The sequence below is a fragment of the Tenrec ecaudatus genome, chromosome 3 (assembly GCF_050624435.1).
Source record: "Tenrec ecaudatus isolate mTenEca1 chromosome 3, mTenEca1.hap1, whole genome shotgun sequence".
NCBI lineage: Eukaryota > Metazoa > Chordata > Mammalia > Afrosoricida > Tenrecidae > Tenrec > Tenrec ecaudatus.
In genome coordinates this window covers 160,690,684-160,700,222 of record NC_134532.1, presented here as the reverse complement: position 1 = coordinate 160,700,222, position 9,539 = coordinate 160,690,684, and positions in this window count along the sequence as shown.

The following is a 9,539-nucleotide window of genomic DNA, read 5'->3' as shown; positions in this document are numbered from 1 at the left end:
ACCTGTCTTTCTCTGATAGTGGAGTGTTGAAGTCCCCCACTATTATTGTTGTTTCCGTGATTTCTTCTGTCATTTTTTTAATAGTTTGTTTGACGAAATTTGCCGCACCATTATTAGGTGCGTAAATATTCAGTATGCTTATTGCTTCCTGGTTTACTGAGCCTTTGAGCATTATGTAATGTCCCTCTTTGTCTCTTTTTATGTTTTGGATCTTGAGATCCATTTTGTCGGAGATTAAGATAGCCACTCCTGCCTTCTTGGAGTTACCATTTGCTTGGTAAACTTTCTGCCAGCCCTTTATTCTCAGCATATGCTTGTCTGCTTGCTTAAGGTGTGTCTCTTGCAGGCAGCAGATTGATGGGTTATGTTTTCTAATCCAATCCTCCAGCCTCTTTCTTTTAACATATGAATTGAGCCCATTTGTATTCAAAGTGATTATTACAATCTCTGGCTTCATGGTTGCCATATTCTGTTTTGTGTTTTGGGTCTTTGCCTATCTTCCTTCATATCAGTGTACTGCGTTTGAGTGGAGGGTTTCTATCCTGTCCTCTTTTCCATCTGAGACCGTGTTGTCCTGGTACGTGTTGCTGGCATGTTGGCTTCTAGATGGAGATGGGCTATATGGTGGGCTCCTGGTGGTTGTAGTTGGAGCTTGATCTTCTGGCCATAGTGAGTCAGCCAGTATGTTCTGCAGGGTCGGGTGACTTGCAGTATATTTTTTGAGTTCTTCCTTGTCCTGGAAGACCCTTATCTTACCCTCTATCTTAATGGATAACTTGGCAGGGTATAGGATTCTGGGGGAGGCATTTTCATCTTTCAGTTTTTGGAAGATGCTGCTCCATTCTCTCCTCCTCTTCATGGTTTCTGCTGATAAGTCTGAGCATAATCTTACCTGCGCTCCTTTGTATGTGACTGTCTTCCTTTCTCTTGATGCTCGTAGAATTTTCTCTTTTTCCTCTAAGTTCGGTAATTTTACAATTATATGCCTTGGCGTGTTCTTCTTGGTGTTTAGCTTAGCCGGCGTCCTCTCTGCTTCCTGTATGAGAGTCGGATTCTCCTTTGTTAGGTTGGGGAAATTTTCTTCCAGGAATTCCTTTGCTATCTTGGCGGTCGATTTGTGTGTTATGTTGTGTTCCGGTAGACCGATTATTCGAATATTATTCCTCTTCATAGCATCTGTCATTGATCTCAGGCTGTCTTCTGTTTCTTTAATTTTCCTATCTGATTGTTTTTCTCGCTTGCTTCGTTTGGTTTGAGCGTCCTCGAGTTCACTGATACGGTTCTCAGCCTCCTCAAGCCTAGATATAGCTTCTGTGACCTTTTGTGTGGCCTCTGCTACCTCCTCTGTTAGTTTCTGCAGTTCCTTTTGGTGGATAGTATTCATCCCCTCTATTGTGGACTTCATCCCCTCTATTGTGCATTTCATCCCTTCTATCGTTGCATCCTTATTTTGGTTTGCTTCTCTTAGCTCCTGTATTACTGCAAGCAGAGTTCTGAAGATTTCCTTTTGTGGCTGATCTATATCTGTTTCTTCTATGAGTGACGTTAGGTCTGTTAAAGTGCCTCGTTTCTCTGATTTTTTTGTTGGGAGTGATGTGGTCTGTTGATTTTTCCTTGATCCTTTAATAGGCCCCATGCTTCTGGGGGACAGGAGTAACCTTATTGTGTGGAGGCTCAGGCCACTGTGCCGTCTCCTGGGGTGGCTGGGGCGGGCTGCGGCAGGCTTAGGGCTGGCACTGGGGACCCAATAGGGCCCCAGGTGGTGAGAGCTGGCTGGAGCTCACTGACGGCTCCTCAGGGACTGCAAAGCCGAGACCCAGGCTCCACTGCAGGTGGAATGTTTGATCTGCCCGGGCTGTGAGCGGGCGCGGGGAGGCCCCTTGGATAGCTGCGCAGGCAGCTGCGGGACACTGCAGGGAACAATGGTGTTCGCTCTCCGCCCTTTTGGCGCGAAGCCGCAGGGGGTAATGGCGCCGGCAAAGGAGGGTTGGCGCGAAACCGCAAGGGGCAATGGCGCCCTTCCTCCGCTCAGGCTCAGAGTCGCGGCCGCCGGGGTCCCCGCAGCACCCTGGGGAGGGCACCTACTCTTGTGCCTTGCGCAGGGAGGGGCCCTTGGTGGGCAGACTCAGCAGCGCGGGGCGCGGCGCTCCGCGGAAGCTCAGGGTCCGGGACAGGCGCGGGTTGGGCTATGGCTCCTGTTGGCGGGAAGTGCTCAGCGCAGGGTCCCCGCCAGGAGTGGAGCTGGCACTAGGCTGCCAGGGGCTGGCGGGGGCGGGCGGGGGTGGGAGACCAGTGCACGGAGGGCAGGTGGAGAGGTCCGCGGCAGCGGTGCGGGTGGATGGTCCCTTGTGGGGGTCGCCAGACAACCCGCGGGTCCGCTCCCCAGAGCTTGGATGAATGGAGGGAGGGACGTGGGCCCGAGGGCAGATCGCTGCCCTGCGGGGAGAGGGGAACTGCGGGAGAGGAAAGCTTCTCTCCCCGTGGGGATCCGCGAGTGGGGAGTGGGGAGTGGGCCGCTGGAGTAGGCAGGGCAGGCAAGCGGCTCTGGGCTGGTGTCCGGTTTGGGGATGGAGCCTAAGCCGGTCGCCAGTGAGCTCACGGCAGCTTAGTGGCCAGAGATGTCCCACTAGTCCGGTCCTCTTTCACCTAGACCCCTGCTCAGGACAAATACGTGGGGTAGGACTGGGGTGCTGTCCCAGGGGGATATTTCACTCACCAGACTCTTACTATTCAGCTACCTGGTCGCCTATCCCGCTTTGTTTGGAGGAGCTCTCAGAGTATGCGGGTGTCCCTGTCGGCCATCTTCCCCAGCCCCTCCAGGCACTTTTTAAAAGAAAATAAATTTCTCTGGAGAAAGCAGTTGTTTTACTAATCTAATAATTTGCTCCACTTGTTTGTCAGTTCATTGTACTGTGGTGGCCTGTGTGTACTCTATTGTGAGAAGATATGTCACTGGTATTTCAAATTCCAGCAGGGACACACAAAATGAACAGATTTCCGTGGAGTTTCCAGACTAAAAACAAACAACAGAGAAGTACTCGGCTTCCTACTTCAGAAGAAGAAGCTGCTAAAAACATTATTCATAGCGTAAAAGAATTTTCAAATACTGAAAGCCCAAACAAAGGAAGTAGAACATTGTCAGAAATGCTGTGAGCAAACAGGCCCTGGGGTAGTTAGTTTATTGTGCCAACCTAACCAATAAACATATGTGGGGTTAATTGAAGGGGAGGAGGAATAAATGGCTCAGTGAGCCTCACCTTTCTATTTCTCAAGGCTCTTTCTTTGTGATGGTCTGACCAGAGTGCAACTGCCTTAGCCAGTTCCCTTCTTCAACTGGCAAGGCTCACTTCCAGCAAGACACTCTCAAGGAGAAACCTCATGGACCTACCCCAATGCAGGCCTGGGTGCTGGAGCATCCCTGTGAAGACCTCTGCCAGTGCTGAGATGCATGCACACTCACTGATTTGAATTTCCTCCTGTAGTCAGCATCATAGTGTGTATTTTGTGAAATGGAAGAGGACTTTGTGGATTGGTGTCAGATATATGCGCTAGTGGACTTGTGAGTTTGGGCAGCACTGGGTTGGGATGTTTTCTAGATGTGCACTTAACCTTTATATAAAACTCTCTTATTCATGAGTTTCTGTGGATTTTTTTCTCTAAAGTACCCAGTCTAATGCAGGTTTCTTTGGTCCACGAGCCCTTAAAATATGACTGAAGGGGAGCTAATTTCTTGGAGGGGACCCATGGTCATGTGAAGTCAGTAAAGCTTGTAGGAGTGGAGACTTCAGGATCTTCACATCCTGATGAGTCTTGACTCTAGACTAAGAGAAATAAATGCACAAACCTTGGAATGTGTGAATTTAGGAAAATTGGAAGTGTCCCCAAATGAAATGCAATGCATGAAAATCTATAGTCCTAGGTATTAATGAGCTGAAATGGACAGGCATAGGCCCTTTCAAAACAGAAAATCATATGATTTATTTTGCTAGGAATAACACAATCAAGAGAAATGACATAACATTTATTCTTATAAAGAATCTTGCTAAATACTTCATGAAGTACAATGCTATCTCTGATCAGATTACACCTATCCACCTCTTAGGAAATTCAATCCATACAACTATTATTCAACTTCATGCACCAAACCAAAAAACGAATGATAAAGAAATTGAAAAATTCCAGCAATAGGTTCAGGCAGAAATTAATCAAACATATAATCAAAGTGCACTGATAGTTTTTGGTGATTGGAATGCAAAAGTTGGAAACAAAGAGGAATAAAAATAGTTTCAAAATATGAACTTGGGTATAGAAATGGAGCTTGAGATTACATTATACAATTTTGCAAAACTGATTACTTGTTCATAGCAAATACCTTTTTACAACAACAGAAAAGATGACTTATATACCTGGATTTCCCAAGATGATACACGCAGAAATTAAATTGACTACATCTGTGGGAAGACAGGATGGGGAAGCTCAATATCAGCAAGTAAAACTAGGCCAGGGGCCAATTGTGGAAGAGACCTCCTCCAATTGCTCATCTGTAAGTTCAGGATAAAGCCGAAGAAAAATAGAACAAGTAACCAAGAGTCAAAATACAACCCTGAATCTATCCCACCTGAATTTTGAGAACATCTTAAGAAGAGATTTGATGCATTGAACACTAATGACAGAAGATCTGATGAATTGTGGGAGAACATCAAGACCATCACTCATGGAGAAAGCAAAAGATAGTTCAGAAGACAGGGAAGAAAGAAAAATCAAAGTGAATGTCATAAGAGACTCTGGAACTTGCTCTTAATTGTAGAGTATATAAAACAAATGGAAAAAGACATGAAGAAGCCAAGGAGTTGAATGGAAAATTCCAAGGGCAGTGCCAAACAACAAAGACAACTGTAATGAAATGTGCAAGGACCTGGGATTAGATGACCAAAAGGGAAGAACACACTGAGCATATCTGAAACTGAAAGGACTCGAGAAAAACTCAAGCCCGAATTGCAATTTTGAAACCCTACAGACAAAATGTTGAATTATACAGAGAAACTTAAAGAGAAGACGGAAAGGAAACACAGTCGTTGTAATAAAAAGAACTTGTCAACCGTTCACCATTTCAGTAACATATGAGGAAGAACCAATGATGTGGAAGGAAGTCCAAGCTGAACTGAATGCAATAGACAAAAACAAGACTCTGGGAATAGATGGATTATCAACTGAAGGGTGTCAGAAAGCTGAAGCAGCACTGGAAGCACTCATGCATCTATTCCAGGATATTTGCAAGATTGCTACTTGGCCAACTGATTGGAAGAACTCCATATTATACCCATTCCCAAAAAAGTGATCCTACAGTGTATTCAACTACAGGATGATATCATTTATGTCACACACAAATAAAATTTTGCTTAGATTTTCCAACAAAAGTTGTAGCACAGTATATTGAAAGGGAACTGCCAGAACTTCAAACCAGACTCAGAAGCAGATGTGGAACAAAGGATATAATTACTGATGTCAGATGGATCTGGGCTCAAAGCAGAGAATACCAGAAAGATGCTTACTATGTTTCATTGACTATGCAAAGGCATTGACTCTGTGGACCATAATAAACTGAATGCCCTTGAGAAGTATGGGGATTCCTGAAGAATTAATTGGATTCATTCGGAACTTTTAAACGGATCAAGAGGCAGTTACGAAAAACAGAGGAAAAGAACACTGCATGGTTTAAAATCAGGAAAGGGGTGTGTCAGGGTTTAATCATTTCACCAGAGTTGTTCAATCTATAAGCCGAGCTTATATATACTGTGCATAATTTAAATTGGATTATAAGAAGAGTTTGCCATCAGGTTTGGAAGATGGCCTATTAACAACCTGAAGTATTCAGATGACACAATCTCAAGTATGCAGTTGACACAACCTTGGCTTGCTGAAAGTGAGGAAGAATTGAAGTACTTGCTTATGAAGATCAAGGGCTGTAGTTTTCTGTATTATTAAAACTCAAGGTAAGGTATACCAAAATCCTCATGACTGAAGCAATCAGTAACATCATGATAAATGGAAAAAAGTTTGAAGTTGTCAATTATTTTGTCTTATTTCAACCCACAATCAATGTTCATGGAAGCAGCAGTTAAGAGATCAAAAGGCATATTGCATTAGATAAATCTGCCTCACAAGACCTCTTTAGAGTTGAAGGACAAGGCATTTGAAAGTTGGACGTTGTATAAGGAAGACCATAGAAGAATCTATGCATTTGAACTGTGGTTCTGGGGAAGAATATTGAAAGTACTATGGACTGCTAAAAGAACAAACTGATCTCTATTGGAAGAAGGCCAGAGTGCACCTGAGAGGTCAGGATAGTAAGACTTTTAATTTTCTTTTTAAAAATCATTTTATTGGGGGCTCATACAACTCTTATCACAATCCATACATCCATCCATTGTGTCAAGCACATTTGTACATTTGTTGCCATCATCATTCTCAAAACATTTGCTTTCTACTTGAGCCCTTGGTATTAGCTCCTAATTTTTCCCCTCCCTCCCTCCCTCCCTCCCTCCCTCCCTCCTTCCCTCCCTCCAGAAACCTTGATAATTTATCAATTATTATTATTATTTTGTCATATCTTACACCGTCTGACATCTCCCTTCACCAACTTTTCTGTTGTCCATCTCCCAGTGAGGAGGTTGGAGGAGGTTATATGTAGATCCTTGTAATCGGTTCCCCTATTCCACCGCACTCTCCCTCCACTTTGCCAGTTACTATCTGGACCACTGTACATCCTCTGGTCTACCCAGATTTGTAAGGTAGAGTTTGGATCATGATAGCTGGGAGGTGCGGGGGAGGAGGAGGAAGCATTTAGGAGGAAAATTGTATGTTTCACTGTACCCTGACTGGCTCATCTCCTCCCTGTGACCCTTCTGTAGGGGGCTGTTCAGTTGCCTACAGATGGGTCTTGGGTCCCCAATATGAACTACCCCTCATTCACAATGATTTGATTTTTTTTCTTTTTTGCCTGATACCTGATCCTTTCGACATCTCATTATCACACAGGCTGGTATGCTTCTTCCATGTAGGCTTTGTTGCGTCTGAGCTAGATGGCCGCTTGTTTACCTTCAAGCTTTTAAGATCCCAGATGCTATATCTATTGCTAGCTGGGCACCATCAGCTTTCTTCACCACTTTTGCTTATGCACACATTTGTCTTCATGGGTCGTATTGGGAAGGTGAACACACAATGAAAGCAACAAGTGTTGGAAGGACTGCAGGGAGACAGAAACTCTCATCCACTGCTGGTGGACCTATAGATATATACAACCACTGTGGAAATCGATGTGGAAATATCTAAAACAGATAGAAATTGAGCTACCATATGACCCAGCTACCCCCTACTGGCCATATACCCAGAAGAAGCAAGAAACAAACCACGGCCAGATATCTGTGTTTAAATGTTCATTGTTGCACAGTTCACAATTGAAAGGAGTCGGAAACTGCCCAAATTCCCACCAACTGATGAATGAATTAAAAAACTGGTACATATCTACAATGGCGTACTACGCATTGCTAAAAAGCAGTGATGAATACATGAAGTACATTGCCACATGGGAAGAACTGGAGGAAATTATGCTAAGCGAAGTAAGCCAAGCACAAAAGGACAGTTCAACCTGAGTCTGCTGAGGTAAACTTAAAAAAAATGCAACAGGGACATAGGGAAAAAACTACTGTATACAAACACTCCTGGGGTGAGAACCAGGTAGTATGGCAGGGTTCAGACAAAATTCAGGGATATATATGGTAGCCAACTAAAATGGAGGTGGGGAAAAGGGGGGTAGAAAAAGAAATGGATAATGGGGGAACCAGGCACTAACCTTCCCAAGGGGAGAGGATTGCTTATATTGCCACAGGGAAAGAGGGACCAGACTTCAACCCAGTGCTCCAAGATGTTAATGCAACATAGTGGCATGAAGCAGGAACCAATAGAGAGGTGTGAGGGGCCGGCCCCAATCCCAACTACATGGACAGCTTCCCCTCCCCCAGGAAGAATTTACTTCAGAGGACAGCACAGAAGCTGCAGCTCAGGGAGAGGGACATGTCTGATCAGAGCAGATGGGAGCAAATGAAGGGGGAAGAAGAGAGAGTGGAGCACAACCTGGTCCACAAAGACTTGACAACGATATCCCTTCTCAGAGCAACCAATCCACAGAGAAGACCATATATCTGGCCCCACTATGAGACACAACATCCCTCACTGACCCATAGCCCTACAGGGGACAACACTGGAGACACAATGCAGGAATTACACCTGATCTGACTCCACCACACTGAGGTAAAACGCTAAGGGTGTACAACCGAACAGCAAGGGGACCAGAGCAATAAAGTCACCAGGGTATACCAAAAATAGATTTGGGGTCCAGGGCTTGGCACCCCATCAGAATGGACCAGAAAATACTCCTAAAGGCCAAGAAACAGTATTGAACTATTTACAAGCTTTTCTTTTCTTTTTTTTTGGTCCTTGGTTTTGGTTGTTGTTGATGTTTTGTTTTCTTTTTTGCTTTGTTATGCTCTGTCTTGTTTTGTGCATTTTATTATTTCTGTACGTCTATCTAGCTAAGATGGGCTTGATAAACAATCTGGAGAAAACAACAGGACCAACGGTTCTGGTGGGACTTGGGAGAGGAGGACGTAGGGTAAAGGAAGTAGTGTTAACCAACCCAGGGACAAGGGAACAAGTGATCCAAAATCAGTGGTGAGGAGGGTGTAGGGGGCCTGGTAGGGCTTGATCAAGATTAATGTAACAAGGAGGGATTATTGAAACTCAAATGAAGGCTGAGCATGATAGTGGGACAAGAGGAAAGTAAAAGGAAATAGAGGAAAGAAGTAGGAGGCAAAGGGCATCTATAGAGGTCTAAATAAAGACTTTTCCTCCCGTACTTTGGGCATGTTGTCAGGGGAGGCAAGTCTCTGGAGAAGGACATCATGTTTGATAAAGTGAAGATGCAGCGAAAAAGTGGAAGGCACTTGATGAGATGCATGGACACAGTGTCTGCATCAATGGGTTCAGGCACCAATGATTGCAAGGATGGCGCAGGGCTGTGCGTTGTTTCACTCTTTTGTGCACAGGGTCAGTCTGTTGTTCACAGCATCACTCATGCACAGGGTCACTCTTTTGTGCACAGGGTCACTACGGGTTGGAGCTGACTGGATGGCACCTGAGAACAACATTAATAACTTCCTGCTGCTTACATCTCAAAGCTAAAGTAAAATATCAAATTATTGCTATCGAGTCTATGCCGACTCAGAGAAACCTAATATTGGTTCTTTGCAGCTTTGCAAAACTTTTGGGGATTGAATAGCATTATCCTTCTCCCAAAGAGCAGCTGACAATGGAAAGAGGCCTCTCTTGTAGTGACTATAATAGGCTTGGTATTAAGTACATAAAACTGGAGCCAATACAATCCAAGTGATCTAACCCTCTTAAAGAACCAGATGATGGTGACTTACTCCTTTATTAGATGCTTTCTAAGACATGTTGGACATGAACATGACCACGCATTT